Source organism: Phacochoerus africanus, chromosome 16, assembly GCF_016906955.1.
Source record: "Phacochoerus africanus isolate WHEZ1 chromosome 16, ROS_Pafr_v1, whole genome shotgun sequence".
NCBI classification, from domain to species: Eukaryota; Metazoa; Chordata; class Mammalia; order Artiodactyla; family Suidae; genus Phacochoerus; species Phacochoerus africanus.
In genome coordinates, this window is record NC_062559.1 from 5,704,617 (window position 1) to 5,719,704 (window position 15,088).

Sequence of the window (15,088 nt, forward strand, 5' to 3'; positions counted from 1 at the left end):
CGATTGAGAGCAAGGTGACATGCGGTGGTAATCGTTTGTTGCGCCGCCATGCACGTAGAGGTAGCCCCCAAAATGTGTTTATGGTTCATACCTTTAAACAACACACCGTGCTTCCCTTATCTGTAGTTGTGAAAATACCACCAGCAGGGTGTGTCTTCTTGTCTTAATGGGGAAAGTTCCATAGGAAAACCGGAGGCAGCTTAGCGAATTGGCTTTGAGTTCAGGTGACCCTGTCACTCCATCGTTTCCGTTGCCTCCTTTCTCATTCATTTTTTCATTTTCCTGCCCTGTGTTGTTCTCCTTACCTGGACCTGATTTTGAAGCTGTTAAAGTGGGGGGGGGGGGTTGTTCTTGGGCAAAATTAATGTGTACCGTGTGGAACATGAGCGTTTACCTGTTTCTTCTTTTGAAACTGTTAAGATTTGAAGGAGATGAGCTTGTTCTTTGGCAAAATTCGTATTTGAAATGGAATATGGTGAGGTCAGAGTCCAAAAAGAACTTTGTATGCGATGCTTGACAATGCGAGGAATTTAAGAGCCCTCTACGCTATCCTCTGCACTTCCCTTAGTCACTTAATGACTTCTCTTTTTTCCAAGAGTATTGATGGAATAAAGCTCCCTGAACAAAGAATGTGCCATGTGGATGCTGTGCCTTGTGCCAACTTTACTTTAATACTTCCCTTCATTTACAGTCAGGCAATTACTTAAATAAGCATGCACAACCAGCATGAGAACGTTAACCCAGCAGTGTCAGGCCAGCGCCTGCGTTTATCTTATGTGTTAAGAGTACCTGCATTTCACAGACATGGTAGCCAGGAGATAATGTATTCAGAGTCATTATCATTAAAATCTGCATCCTTATTTATTATTAACAAGCAGTTACCTGATACATTTTAGAGTTTTACTGGGACTTAATTTGCATTTTATCCTCCTGAAAAACAATCCAGTGTCTTCAGTCAGATCCACCTCATTATTCCTCGGATTTATTATAGTGCAGATCAAATTTCGGGCACTGTCCACAGGGCAATACGGTACCCCTCCTTTTCCGTTAAGACGCTGAGTGTTTAGGAGTCCTGTTGTGGCGCAGCAGAAGCAAATCCGACTAGTATCCATGAGGATGCGGGTTCCATGCCTGGCCTCGATCAGTGGGTCGGGGATCCGGCGTTGCGTTGCCGTGAGCTGTGGAGTAGCTCACAGACAGGGCCCTGATCCTGCGTGGCTGTGGCTGTGGCTGTGGCCGGCAGCTGTAGCTCCGATTCAACTCCTAGCCAGAAACTTCCATGTGCCGCGGGTGTGGCCCTAAAAAGCAAAAAAAAAAAAAAAAAAAGGCTTTGAGTTTCTGAAGAGGTACCAAGAGGTACCATAGACTCAGCTTCAAATCCTATCTCCACTTCTTGTGTAGCTGCGTGTCCCTAGACAAGTTGCTTAACCTCCCTGTGCTTAGTTTTCCCATTCATAAAGGAGAGCTGACATCAGGGTGTTTTGAGGATTAAATGAGATAATCCATGTAATGGTATTTAGTACAAGGTAAATCCGAAGGAAGCCCTCTGTGTTAGTCACTGTTATTTTTTAAGTGCCATTAACGGTTGTACTGAACTCACAGACTTTATAAGGTTTTTATTCGTGAATCTTCCATAGAGATTCTTTTTTTTTTTCTCACTTGAGATTTATTGATTTAATTATATTGCATCTCTCCAAGCAGATATATGAACCCTATTTCTTTTGCATTGTTTCTGCTAATGGAATGAATGTAAAATATTAAACCTTAGCATCTCAGAAGAGGAATTTCCCGTTTTCGCCCATCTGTTTCCATCTGTATTACTATCATTGTTTTAAAGTATACTGAATCTCACACGTAACCCTGTCAGACTTTTCTAGATTCTTAAGGAGGTAAAAGGTTAAGCAGTTGCTTGGAAGCTGGTCGCCAAGTTGGAAGGGGTAGTGTTGGCGTGGTCGGCTGAAGCACTGCTTTGTTTCTTTTGAAGTTTAAATTGCTTATTCATCCAAAATACGGAAAAACTGAGTGTCAAGAAGAATCTTACATTTGTTTGGGGAGGGGAAAAAAAGTCCTAACAGTGAGACATCACACCTTCAAACATCCCGTGAGCTGCTGTCGTGAGCAGCCTACCTGAGGGACAGCTTTGAGAACAGACGCTCAGTGAATCCTTCAGCTTCCTTCTTGCTTGACGTCATCCCGTGTGCATTGCGATCTGGAGGCGGGACGGGGTGGATACACTTGGTATAGGCATGATTACTAATAGTTTTGTTACCAAGGATTTTTCCGTTTTCTAATGAATTATAACAGACCCTATGTTTGTTAGGAACAGTTTGGAGGCATCAGTGAAGTCCGAGTAATCCCTTAAAATGTTACTCACTCCTGGGAAGAAGGAAAAAAAAACTGTGCCTTGGTCTCTCCTGTGTTGTTCGAGTAAGTCCTCTTTTGGCTGGGTTCTGACACCGTCTGCCCACCCACTGCTACTCAGCACTGCACCCTGACAGAGGGACCTTTCCAGAGCATGCTTTGGTGGCACCACCCCTTTACGGGAAAATCTTCACCGCTCCTATGTCCAAATATAGAATCCATGCGGACTTCTCTTGCATCCCAGCCTCCCGCCTCCTCCCTGCTGCTGCCGGTGCTGCTACACACCGGTGGCCGGAGAGCTTTCTGTGCGGAAGCACTGCCAGAGAGCTTTTGAAAAGGCGGCTTCTCATTTTCCGGGCCCAGGATGGGACCTGGGAGTTTGCATTTCTGCCAGGCTCCCAAGTGCTGCTGCTTCAGAGACCCAGCTCTGATGAACAAGGCTCTAGAAGAGACCCAGGCAAACTTTTCCGTAAAGGGCCAGATGGCTTCAGTGTCTGCCTCTGTCAGGGCTGCTCAGCCTGCCTGTGCAGCAGCGAAGCAGAAAGCGGCTCAGGACCAGCTCAGGCCAACTGGCAGGGCTGCGTTCCAGGCAAACTTTATTTACAAAAAGAGGCCAGATGTGGCTCACAGGCAGAGTTGGCTGGACCCCTGTTCTGGGTGTCCCCCGTCGCCCCGGTGCTTTGGCATCGTTTGGAGGGTAGGGCCTTCTCTGGCTCCCGGCAGGCTCGCTGGCTCGGCTCGGCCCAGGCCGCACCCCCTCCCTCCCGTGCTTCTCCCCAGTTCAGCTTTCTTTTCCCAGCACCCGGTCGGTGCTCTGCAGTGTTTCAGTATCTCAGCAGCCGTGCTGAATGTTTCTAGTTCCTTTGCTGGCCCAGCACGCCTCCGCTGCGCCACTCTGCCCTGGCCCTGGCTCCTTCAGGGAACATTGGGAGAATGGAGTGATTCAGCATCTGCAAAGCGATGAGAACAGCACCTAGCCTGTAGCCATCGCTTTATATATTTGCTTTTCAATTTTTTTTTTGTACTATCACTCATACCTGTTTGTTCTTATCAAGATTAATTGTCCAATGGGAGTTCCTGTCATGGCTCAGTGGTTCATAAATCCGACTAGGAACCATGAGGTTGCAGGTTCGATTCCCGGCCTCGCTCAGTGGGTTAAGGATCCGGTGTTGCTGTGAGCTGTGGTGTAGGTTGCAGACGCGGCTCAGATCTGGCGTGGTGTAGGCAGGCAGCTACAGCTCATATTGGACCTCTAGCCTGAGAACCTCCAGATGCCGTGGGAGCGGCCCTAGAAAAAGCAAAAATACAAAAAAAAAGAAAAAGAAAAAGATTAACTGTCCAGGAGTTCCCTGGTGGCCTCGCAGTTAAGGATCCAGCATTGTGACTGCTGTGGCTCGGGTCATTGCTGTGGCGTGGGTTCAAAGATTCCTGGCCTGGGAACTTCCGCATGCCGAGGGCGCGGCCAAGGGAAGAAAAGATTGTCTTGAGCTTATTTAGTGGCAGGACCAGGCGCAGGTGCTCCACAGCCACCTACGCACAACCAGTGAGTGCTTTCTCGAGGAGATGAGCTTTCAGAAATTTATCCATGATTAATAAAGGTATAATTCTGGCACGACTCCAAGAATTTTACAGCCCCTGGAAACTATCTCTGTCATCTCCTGGCTTCCTCTTATCGCTTCAGCTGTCGCAGGCTCTCTAGTTATTTCAGGCTGTCAGTAACTGGGTGTGGTTGGTCCATCCCGCTTCCTCGGTCTGGAAGACGGCCTCTCCCACCTCTTCCTCGCCATCTGCCTGCTCCCCTGCATCCCAGCCTTTCTGTCCAAGCTGTTCCTGCTTCACCTGCAAGGCATTTCCCAAAGGGTAATCTGCTCAGAACTAGCCCCCAAACTCATTTTTCTAGCAGGATGTCAGCCTAGTCTGCACTGGTCAGGAATAAATAAGAAGTGGGGGTGAGGAGTAAAAGGGAGAGGGAGAGCATTGTTTTTCCGGCAAGAATCTTTGGAACTTTAAGAGTTCCCGTTGTGGCTCAGTAGGTTAAGAACCTGAAAAAGTGTCCGTGAGGACGTGAATTGGATCCCCAGCCTCGCTCAGTGGGTTAAGGATCCGGTGTTGCTGTGGCTGTGGTGTAGGCCAGCACCTGTAGCTCTGATTCTACCCCTAGCCTGGGAACCTCCACACACCGCAGGTGTGGCCCTAAAAAGAGAAAAAAAAATCTTGGGATTTTAGGCCCAATTCTGTATTCTTGGATAATGCTCCTTTTTGGGGAGTGTTGCTTGTTTGTTGTTGTTGTCATTGTGGGTTTTCTCTGAAAACAAAGGCCAGCATTTAGTGAACTTGTGCTTTTCCTTCCAGCTTGAAAATATGTCCTACGGCATCCAGCAACCACTCTACATAAGCTAACAAACGAAACCAAAAATGTGCTTTCACTCAAACTCATTCCCAACTGGAGTAGATTTCCCTGAAGTGAGCAAAGATTGGTTCTTGTCAGGGGACAAAAGTCATAGCTATGACAGCGGTTCGTGGCTCTCCAAAGGGCCCTGGAACAGATGTGCAGCGTATCTGTCGTAGTCAGGTGTCCTGGGGGAGGGACAGTTGGGTGAAAATGTACGGAAGGGCGGGGACCGGGGAACCGTGAGAAAAAGGTTGCGACGCACCGTTGCCACATGCCTCGGGGAGGCTGTCTTCCTGTGTGTCTGTGGAGCCTCTGAAGCTGTCCCCCTGTTCACTTAGCTTTGAGGGCGGCCTCCTCGTGAGGCTCTGCTGGGTCCCTTGGACATTTACTGGCTGTAACACAGGGGCACTGACCTCTGCTGGTGACAGGTCTGATCCCAGCTTGGTGCTTGCTGATCTCATCCCATCGTTTTAGAAGCTTCTGGTCCTCTGTCATGCGGACTCTACCCTTCCTTCCCTGCCGAGTTTGCACACTTGGCCCAGACAAGAGGTTTTTCTCTTTCTTGATGGTAAAAGTAGTTCGTTTTATGAAATGTTTACAGACGAAGCTTTTCTTCTTTGGCTGGCCCCGAATTTGAAAGCTTGCCGTGTTTAATAGGTTTCGGGAAGGCATTCGAAAGCCTCTGAAGTCAGGCTCCAGCTTCCTGGTTGGTGGCGTCTGGATTCCAGGAGCTGGAGCAGCTCTTTTGAGGCCGCAGAGGTCTTGTCGTCTGAACACTAAGACCCCTGCCTGCTTTGAGCAAGACGAGAGCACAGAGGGGCTGAGGACACCCGAAGTGGCCCCGTGACCGAGCTTCACAAGCCTCATGATGGAAAGTCATCAGAAGCCAAGGCAGTGCTGCTGAGTCATGTCCACGATGACAGGCTCTCCTCGACCTTCCCTCTCGAGACTGGCTCTGTCTGCTCTGGGGATTGGGGGGCGGGGGGGCACTCCGCAGCCCTGTGGTCAGCTGGCCAGGGTCCAGAACAGTGATTCAGACGCTCCATAGCTGGGCTGCTTCCACCCACACAGAATCCTTGCAGCTCTGTCACACCAGGATCCTTGAAACGCTCTGTCTCACCTGCGAATTTTAAAGCCAAAAAATTTTGATACCACAAGGCACTTGGAGTTTACTCAAAAAAAGGATTTTTGTCCTTTTTCTATGATTATAATAACTGGCGCAGAGTTCCTATCATGGCTCAGCCGAAACGAATCTGACTAGCATCCCTGAGGATGCAGGTTCGATCCCTGGCCTCGCTCAGTGGGTTAAGGATCCGGCGTTGCCGTGAGCTGTGGTGTAGGTTGCAGACGCGGCTCAGATCCCTCATTGCTGTGGCTGTGGTGTAGGCCGGCGGCTACCGCTCCGATTGGACCCCTCACCTGGGACCCTCCGTATGCCTTGGGTGCAGCCTTAAAAAGCAAAACAAAAAAACGTGGCGTATGTTAAGTATATCAAGGCCCTGCTGTGTTGTAAACCTTTTACGTTGATCTGATCTAATCCTCAAAACAAGTCTAAGAGGGAAATGCTTCTGTCACCCTGCTTCATGGAGGAGGAAATGAAGGAGGTGAGGGGTTGAGTGAGTTACCTCCGGGAACGCATCTGGGAAGGTGGGGTCAGCAGGTTTCAAAGGCCGTCGTTAGGCTCCGAGCCAGGCCGTGTGACCGACATGGACTAATGTATAGCCGGAAACCCTCTTTCCATTTTCTCACGTCCTATTCATTCTTCAGCCCATTTCCACTGCTCCACCCAGCTTCCTGAGGTGGTCACTCGTGGCTCCATTCTGCAAACTCCAGTGGTCACTCAGTCCTTTTCTCATTTTGAGCTCTCGGTCGCTGTCACCAGAGATGACCTCTGCCCCCTTCTCCCCGAAAACCCTCCGGTGTTCTCCGCACACCTGTCCCCTCCTCGTTTCCTCCGTGCGTCTCAGTTTTCCTTGTTTTCAGTAGGAGATTTAGCGGCGTCAAACACACGTGCCACACGCCTGCCCTCCTTTCTGAACAGCGGCTGTTGGACTTGCTCCCGGCCCATCTGAAGCCCCCTTGTCTTGCCCTCTGGGACCCTCACCCTGGGCAGCCTCCCCGCCTGTTGCCCAGGGTGTGGGTACACGATGCTTCGATAACTGGTGACACCCGGTAAATATTTGCAGCCAGATGTCTTGAGTGTTGGGGCGCCTGTTGGATGTCTCTGCCTGAGCCGCTCCCCGTCTCTCTGCTCTGTCGTCCGTCCGTTCCCCCCCCCCCCCCCCCCGCTTCAGTAGTGGTACCACATCCCCTGGTTGTTTGATTTGTTTTGTAGTTTAACACAAATGACAATGACGTTTGGCTCTGGCTCGCTCCCTCTCCCGCATGCACGTACGCAGTCCTCTCACTGTCACCTGCTAAGTACCCACGTGTCTCTGTCACTTCTGTCCTCACTCCAGGCCAGGCCATCATCATCTTTCTCTTGACTATTAAACAGTCTGACCTCTCTAGCACCTACTCGGGCCCCTCCCGTCAGCTTCAGCTGCAGTCAGATACAGTTTCTAAGAACATGGACCTAGGAGCTCCCACTGTGGCACAACGGGACTGGCAGCATCTCTGGAGCACTGGGACACAGACTCGCTCCCCGGCCCCAGCGTAGCAGGTTAAACGTCTGGCGTTGCCACAGCTACGGCTTCGGTCTGATCTGATCCCCGGCTTGGGAACGCCGTATGCCACGGGGAGGCCAAAAACCAGATAAACAAACCCTGTCCCTAATCCTGTCACTTCCACGTTTAAAAGCCTCTCTGACTTTCCTCTACCTTTAGGCCGGAGCCGAGACTTCTTGCTCTGTTCCCGGACGTGCTGCACTGGCTCCTCCCTCTGCCACCTCCGTGCCGTTTAGACGTCACACAGGCTGTTCCCTCACCCTGGGTTCTTCCCTGTCCTCTTGGCCACCTGCTCGTTTTCTCCAGGTCTCAGCCTAAATGTCACTTCCTTGGGAACAGTGACTTTCTGGAAGCCCCGGACAGGCCTTCACATGTTATCTCGTGATCCCGTGTAGTTGACGATGCCATTAAGAAGAAACACTTATTCACGTCTCTTGGCCGTTGTGGGAGCTCTGGGAGGAGGGCACGCAAAGCTTCACATGTGCCAGCTCTCCAGGATGGTGCGACGAGTAGATTGAGTGGCGGTAAATACTTTTTACTCCTGTGAACCGGTTTTTTGGTGCTTTAACTTTACTCTGGCATGAGGACCAGCCCGATAGCCGGGACGTCCGAGGTAACGTTCCCTCTTAGGAAGCAAGGAAGCATGTCCACGTAAGGCCTGAGAGGAGGTCCGTTCGCCCAGCTGACGTGCTGATCACAGAGCCCTGGCGAGGCGGGGGGGACCGGGTGCCTCCCTGCCAGGTGCGCCAAGGCCTCTCCTCCTCAGTGGGAGGCGGGAGAGACTGGCCAGCGCCCGGACGGTCCCACGCAGTGACAGCGGGTCGGGACTGGCGTCCATGACCTGGTGGCTTCGGGAAGAGGCTTTGAGCGCTTTCTTTTTTTTTTTTTTTTGGTCTTTTGTCTTTCTTTTGTTGTTGTTGTTGCTATTTCTTGGGCCGCTCCCGCGGCATATGGAGGTTCCCAGGCTAGGGGTCCAATCGGAGCTGTAGCCACCGGCCGACGCCAGAGCCACAGCAACGCGGGATCCGAGCCTCGTCTGCAGCCTACACCACAGCTCACGACAACGCCGGATCGTTAACCCACTGAGCAAGGGCAGGGACCGAACCCGCAACCTCATGGTTCCTAGTCAGATTCGTTAACCAATGCGCCACGACGGGAACTCCTGATCGCTTTCTTTTGAGACTGTGATGTAAGCGTAGTTTAACTCAGATACTAAAAGGAGAGCCGTTGTGGGGGGGCGAATTTGGGAACCATTGGATCAAATCGTAGTCATTGTTTTAATCTTTTCATTTGCTGCTTCTGTCCCTCTTGGAGCTGTTTCCTGTGTGTCTGAATTTCTGTCAGGTCATGGAAGTTTCTGGACTTTGTAGCACCTGGTTCATTTTATCTTAGGTTACACTTTGATCATTTGTCTCTCAGAGTAAGTTGCTACCAATAAACTGTTACCTTTTACACACAGTGTTATTTTATGGATCCTGTTTAATTGGTCCGCGAAGGCCTCCTCAGGCGCGCACACGTACACGTCCACATTCTCACCATCCGTTTTTCCCTTTTCTGGCTCCTTCCACATTGATTTCTCTGGCTTTGGTGCCTGCACATGTGGCATGTCCCCACTTTGCGCTGCATGTGTAGTTAACGTCACATAATTGAGAGCATGAGTCAGACTCAGATGGGAGTCCCGATTCTTCTGCGTAATGGCTGTGAGGTCCAGGCAAGTTATTTCAAGCCTCAGTCCCTCCACGTGTACGCAGGGCATGACAGTAGCGTCTAGCAAATCGGATTATATGCGCATGAAATAACCCGAACGTCCTACTCACTTCGGTACCTGCTGTGTAGTGCAGTCTCCAGGAATATAACTGGTGATGACCCCAGAAAGACCAAAACGGCAACCAAGGAAAAATTTAAACTCGAAGCCGCCATTAGTGTGTCCTCGACAACAGCCGTTGGTCCAGTGCCAGCTCCGCATCTGTACCTCAGACCTTGCCCTGGGGAACGAGCACGCAGGGCACCCGGGCGGCAGCGTCGCTGGTCGGGTGGGTGAGGTGGTTTATCCCGATCCCCAGGAGCGCTCTGCGGGCAGGACGGCGGCGTTGTCACCACCTTGCAAATGAAGAACTCAGGCCAAGCGGATGAAGGGATTGGCTCAAGGTCACACTTGAGGGCACTTCTGATACAGGTTTGGTCTAGCTCTGCCCCGTCCGTCCTTCTCCACGCGACGCCCCCGGGACCTGGAATTCCCGGAGTCCCCCCTGGAGGAGGGTGGCCTGCTCCCTAACAGACGGAGGAGAGGACCCGGAGCCTGTGAGCGCCTCACCTCTTCCGTGGTGAGCGCTTTATTCTGCAGGTCCTTTCCTCCTACTTTGATCTGAAATCCTAAGTCCGAATAGCGCTTACACACCTAAGAACCACGATGTGCTGTACTGCAGGCCAAGGCCCGTGGCGGGAGGAGCCCTTGTAATGCGAAACCCCAAAGATGGGCACATGTTGCCAGACAGATGTTTAAGCTCTGGTAATTGAAATGTGTCAGCACACACCAGTAGAGCTTTCTGTCCCAGCGTCACACGGCAGCATGCTGGTGGGCTTATGGTGACAAGCCGGTCTTAAATTTACCTGATCCACTCAGCTGGGCTGCCACGTTGCCATGGTTCAAGGTGGTTTGCTGAGTATGTTCACTTCTCTCTCCTTGCCCCAAAATGCTACTGAAATGACAGCAGTCAGGGAAATGGAACGCAGACAGTAGTCTTGCTCAACAAAAGCAAAAGCTAATTTCTTGGAAAAGACCAATAACGTGGATAAATCTGTATCGAGTCTGTTCAAGAAAAAAAATGAATGAAAATGCAAAGCAGGAGTTTCCTTGTAGCGCAGTGGGTTAAGGATCCAGCATTGTCACTGGAGTAGCTCGGGTCACTGCTGTGGTGCAAATTGCATCCCTGGCCTGGGGAACTTCCATCCACCGTGGGCACAGCCCCCCCAAAGAGGAAAAGAAAATGCAGGGCAACAGAAATAAGAGGGGCTCCTTAATTATAAATGCAGAGATGTAGAAAGTGACAGTGAAAGAAATCTGGGCATTCCCGTTGTGGCTCGGCAGGTTAAGAACCCAGCTAATATCCGTGAGGATGAGTTCAATCCCTGGCCTCAGTCAGTGGATTAAGGATCTGGGGTGGCCCCAGGCTGCAGCATAGGCTGCAGACGTGGCTTGGATCCTGCTTTGCTGTGGCAGGCTGGCAGCTGGAGCTCCAGTTTGACCCCAGCCTGAGAACTTCCCTATGCCATAGGAGCAGCCCTAAAAAGAAAAAAAAAAAAAAATCTGAATATATCCAATGATATCAGTACATTTAAAAATCTGTTCAATCGCTTTTGAATGGATTTTCTTTCCCCTTTTGTATTCTCCTGTTTAAGTATCTCTTTCATTAATCACCACAAATGGAATTTAAAAGTAATGAATTGGATTGTACACTTGAAATGGGTGACCCGTATGGAAGTGAGTGATCTCTCACTAAATCTTTCCTTTTAAAGAAATTAAAGGTCCTCAGCCTTCCACTGCCCCCGCTGGAGAGGCCTGGTATTCAGCCTCTTGACGGGTCAGTTCTGCAACACCTTCAAGGAACAGTTAATGCCTGGGTCATTGGACCTATTTCAGAGCAGGGAAGGATGGCAGCGTCCCAGCCCATTCTGTGAAGCCAGCTCGATCCTGACATCAAAACCAGTTGGTTGCACACAAAGAAGAAAACAAATGATTAACCCGGCCTTTAAAACCTGGGCAGAACTCCTACACAAACATCAGCAGAGTGGGCCATGCCGTCCATGGTGACCAGACAAGGCTGTGTCCTAGAAGCGCAAGGCTCCCGTCAGTAAGAGATCCACCGACGGATAAATGGCGGCAGATCAAAGAGAGAAGCCGCTGGTCATCTCAGCAGATGTTGAAATAGCCACTGTTGCAGCAATGCTGGACCCTTAACCCACTGCACCACAGCGGGAACTCCTATTTAAGCTTTGACTTTGTTAATATTTGCGTTTTTGAGCACTTGAGGGAAATGTCTCTGGTAGTTTAATGTTTCCCGTATACTTTTAACTTCTGTAGTTCCCTGAACTTCACCGTGCGTTCCTGTAACAAAGTCCTTAATAAGCTAGAGAGAGAAGGAAACTTCTTTAAGTTGCTGAAAGCGTGTCTGATGGAGGCAGCTGGGGTGGCTGCATGCTGGTCGTGGCATCACCATGGCCAGTGCCCCTTCCCCTGCCGACCTGGTGCGGGGCCCGGTCCCTGTGCACGAAGCGAGTGTGGGCCTCACCGTTGCTTCAGCTTAGCGATCGCGTTCTGGTTCCTGAGAAAGAGGAGGCATTGGCTCTGGTAGATGTTTCAGCCCTGTGGTTCCTAGAGTTAAACCCAAAGCCATTGAAAACTGGTTGGGAGTCACTGTCGTTTCAAGGTCACAGCTTTGTCTGTCTGTGGCGGTCCCTCGGCGTTGGTCGGGACTAACTGTGCGGTCTGATCGCCTCTACTCACCTGTATTTTCCTGCTTAGTACCTCTTTGCCCCCTTGTGTAGACGCGCATATGCATCATCCTCCTCAGTGGCCACGTTTGCAGCAACACACACAAAACTGAACACAAAAAGCACGGAAAAGGGGAACATTTAATGCATTCATTTGCTCTGCTGCCTTAGAAGTCTTTTAAAATTATATCTAAGCTGGTTTTGTTTTTATTTATTTATTTATTTTTGGCTGTACCCGCAGCATAGGGAAGTTCCCAGGCCATCGTGACCTGCTCCACCGTTGCAGCACAGCTGGACCCTTAACCCACTGCACCACAGTGGGAACTCTTATTTAAGCTTCAACTTTGTTAATATTTGCGTTTTTAAGCACTTGAGGGAAATGTCTCTGGTAGTTTAATGTTTCCCGTATACTTTTAACTTCCGTAGTTCCCTTTTTGCTTATTTCCAGCTCAATTATTTTAAATGGTTTTCCAAAAAAAAAAAAAAATATTATGTGAATACAGTAACCCTGTGTTCCTAAATGTAGAATAAAGCATAAGAGGTAAATTTTAAAATAACTAACTTACTGATGGTCTTTTTCTTTGTGGAATTACAGTGAAATGTCTTGCATTAAGTCTGAATGATGGGGATGGGAAAAAGGAGTCGGGGGTTGGTTGGGATTTGTGGGGTTTTTAGTGACATTTGGACAGTGTGTGAATTTTGTTTTTTAAAGTGCCTGTCATCGTTGCACACTCAGCTCTTTCACACAGGGTCTGAGTCCTTCCTGTGACCTGCCATTTGACTTCAAATAAGGCTGGCAGTCAAGATAAATAAAAGAGCTCCCGGCTCCCACGGCGCTGTTAGATGAACCCGTGCCTGGCCGTAGATGGCGTGGAGCGGCCAGGGTAGTTTCCTGGGGCGCGTGGCCCAGAGCAGGCAGGAGGAAGGCGTGTACTGCAAAGGCGTGGGGACAGCGTTAGGGGACCGGGGGAGCTCCTGGGGCCAGCCCTTTCCCTTCCCGTTACTGAGTGGGGACCCCTCCTCCGCCCTGCAGGACACCGCGCGCATCCTGGGCCTTCGCCTCCCATCTCCAGCTCCATCCCCGGCTCTCGCGTGCCGTCTTCCTGGACTAACCAGTTACGGGTGCTCGTCTGCTCCCTTCATTCTCACTGTGTGCCAAGGGCTGGCTGCACCACAGAATCAACCGTCTTAGGGGACGTTTTTTACAAATTCTCTCTGAATTAAAATTCCCGTCCATTGATGAAGGTGGAGAGGGAGTTTCCTAACCCATCAGTGCATTTCGACCCGAGTATAATCTTTGGAACTTGTGTGCTTCGTTGGCACACAAGTGTGTTTCCTCTCTGAGGACCAAGAGGGAACATAGTCACCTCAGATTCATGTTTGGCCTTGGCCTTTCACTTGGGTGTCTTCCGGGGACACAGAGGCAGCAGGCGTGAGCTTGTCCCAACGCCCCTGCGGAACGGGGTTGGGTCCGAAGGCCGCAGTCAGGCTGCAGTCGAAGCCGACCTGTAGCTTTGGCACAAGGACCACGGTGACCCCAGAAGGCCATTGCCCACAAAATGTGGGTGGGGGTGTCACTGGGGAGCAGGTGCTTGTGACCCGAGGGCTTTTAAGGAGGTGCGTGGGCCTGTGGACTGAACCTGGAAGGTGGAGGAGGCTCCCGAGGCCACCACAACCATGGGCCACAGACCTGGTGGCCGACCGCCGCGGGACGTGGCGCTCTCGTGGTCGGGAAGGCAGACGTCTCAGACACGTACGCAGGGCTGGTCCCTTCTGGAGAATCTGGGGCGGACGTGTCCCCAGCCCCCTCCTGGCCCTGGAGGCTGCTGCCCACCACTGCCCCCCACCCGACCAGGCAGCCCTGGCCTCCTCTGGGGGCTGTGTCTTCCTTGTCTTGTAAGGACACGTTCCAGGTTCAGAAGCTTCCTTTGCAGAGGAAGTGTGAGGGGATCCTGGGGTGTGGAATTCGTGGCTGTGAGTGTGAGTGACGTGCGTGTGCTGGAAGTGAGGCCTGGGCAGGGGCGGGGGATCAGATATGCTTCTAGAGACACACTTACCGCCCGCTTTCCTCCTCAGTGTGTGGGATTCTTTGCCTGTCAGTGTCAACATGGCGTTTCCCAGATTGTTAACCTTCACAGACAAAACGCGGTAACACACAGGCTCCTGGTCCTGGTAGCGCTCGTCGGTTGCTCCCTTGCTCGGCAATGCTGGGCAATGTCCCATTCCATGGACGGGCTGCTTTCCTGGGCCCGTGATCGCTGCCAGGAGACCCCCGCAGCTCTGCCCCTCTCTCCCCCATGCCTTCGAACCCCATTACCGTCTGAATATTGAGAGTTTGAACCTGTCTCCTCAAGAACAGTCATAACTTACTCCAAACAACCTGTTTTTGTTTTTGTGTTGGCCGTGCCCACAGCATGTGGACGTTCCCCGGGCCAGGGATCAAACCTGAGCCACAGCTGTGACCATGCCAGGTCCTCAACTGCCAAGCCACCAGGAACTCCCATCCTGTTCTTGTTGAATGGCGTTGTTCTTCTGGGTTTTTTCCTTTTTGGTGTAACTCCAAATTCCTCGTACTTTCTGTTTCAATGCATTTCTTCCGTCCTACAATTTGAGACTTTATCGTAAGGTGAATAATAAAGTGGTGCCACCTAATCAGAAAGTTTATACTAAATATGGAGAAGCCAATGACATTTTATAATATTTTACTTTCTTTTCCTAACTTGAACGGCTGATACTCTTGTTTTGGACGTCACTGCGTCAGGGATAATCTAGCCTTTGTTACAAACCAGACGCATGTTACTCCCGTTTGTTTTACATGTTTGGCATTTTGCTTTGGTCAGGCTTCCTACAATTTAAAAATAATAGTGATGTTTAGATCCTCCTCACAGCCTGGAACCCCAGGCTAATCAGACATCAGACAGGTTCCAGTCAAAGGGCACCTTGCACAGCACCTGCCCAGGACTCCTCAGACCCGCGAGGCCGCACCTCAGTGCCCGAGAGAAGCCGCACAGCCAAGGGGAGCCTGAGGAGGCAGGTGCTGAGGGGGCTGGCAGCCAGGGCCACCGGATAGCGGGACAGGTGCGCACAGGGATGCTAGGCCTTCGTGGCGGAGGGCACACACCTCCCCGCCCGGGGGCCCACGGGAGGGCCAGAGGGGGGTCACGGCCAGGGCACAGCC

At 51.1% G+C, this 15,088-nt stretch overlaps 1 protein-coding gene across 7 annotated transcripts in view; it reads left to right on the forward strand.

Annotated features, from left to right (window-relative positions):
• PRKAG2 (protein kinase AMP-activated non-catalytic subunit gamma 2) overlaps positions 1-15,088 on the forward strand; it is a 278,412-nt gene that overhangs the window by 217,682 nt on the left and 45,642 nt on the right. The gene's annotated exons all lie outside the window — the stretch shown is intronic.